We start from the raw sequence: 1,267 nt of genomic DNA, 5'->3' as shown, positions 1-1,267 counted from the left end.
TTGGGAGGGACTCACTACTGCTGCCTTGATTGGCAGGATATATCTCATCATGAGTTAAGCTGAAAGTGAATTAAGCAGTAGAACACATGTATAAACTTTAAGAATACTTTTGCTTTTTATAAACAATTCTCACTCTGCTTGTAAATTAACAAAACCATTAATTTTTTTTTTGAGTTGGAGTCTCACTCTGTTGCCCAGACTGGAGTGCAGTGCACGCTCCCAACCACCACAGCTTCAACCTGCTGGGCTCTGGCGATCCTTCTGCCTCAGCCTTCCAAGTAGCTGGAACTACAGGCGCGCACTACCACGCCTGGCTAATTTTTGATTTATTGTAGAGACAAGGTCTTGCCAAGTTTCCTGGGCTGGTCTCAAATTCGTGGTCTCAGACAAATCCACCTGGCTAGGCTTTCCAAAGTGCTGGGATTACAGGCTGAGCCAACGAGTCCAGTCACCATTAATATTTATAAAGACATTATCCATGTTACCATTTCATGACTGCTATCAGGCCTTGCTAATTTAGACTTCAACCCTAGTTGATCATCCTGGCCACATTTCTTTGTTTTTTCACCCAGTTCAGAACTGTGTCTAGTAATGATAGAAGTCATGTAATTCTAAACATTAGTACTTATTATGTGACACTTTTTCAAGTGGTTTATGTGTTGGGAGCCAGCCTTGGAGGCCCGCCTGATGACAAAGTCCAGGTGCGCTGAGGACCCCTGGCCGCAAAGCGAGCCCAGGCAGCTGAGGCCCTTCTGTCTTCCATCTTTGCTGTTGATATAGCTGAAGAAATTCTGTGCAATCATGAAAGAAGATGGCATGTTTATGCGAAGAATCACAGCTAACCTGGAAATATCATAGTTTATTTTTCCATTTTTCCCACTATGCCACTTGGCCTTTTCTAACATATGCAAGGGTTAAACTCTGAATCACATCATGAATGCTTTCTTTCACTTGGTTATAAGTTACTAGATATTACTTAAGTATAAATGATATAAGTATATTCGCTCCTTATTTGATTTATAATTATGTAATTTAGTGTTTAGACATAAGGATTTTTAGAAGCACAAGTTTATAATAAGTTCATCATGAATTCATTGTAAGTTCTAGCACTTATCTAGAAGTTATGTAGGTGATTTATAACACTGTTTTCACTAACTTAGGATAAGATTAATATTAAGGTTTTTACTTAATTCTATAGTTAAAACTCTAAGTTAACATTTATAGAGTAGGTTTTCACTGAACTCAGAATATAATAATCAGAGACTTG

Source organism: Carlito syrichta, unplaced genomic scaffold (assembly GCF_000164805.1).
Source record: "Carlito syrichta isolate Samal-C Ts95f unplaced genomic scaffold, Tarsius_syrichta-2.0.1 Scaffold316302, whole genome shotgun sequence".
Classification (NCBI taxonomy): domain Eukaryota; kingdom Metazoa; phylum Chordata; class Mammalia; order Primates; family Tarsiidae; genus Carlito; species Carlito syrichta.
This window is presented reverse-complemented; position numbering follows the sequence as displayed.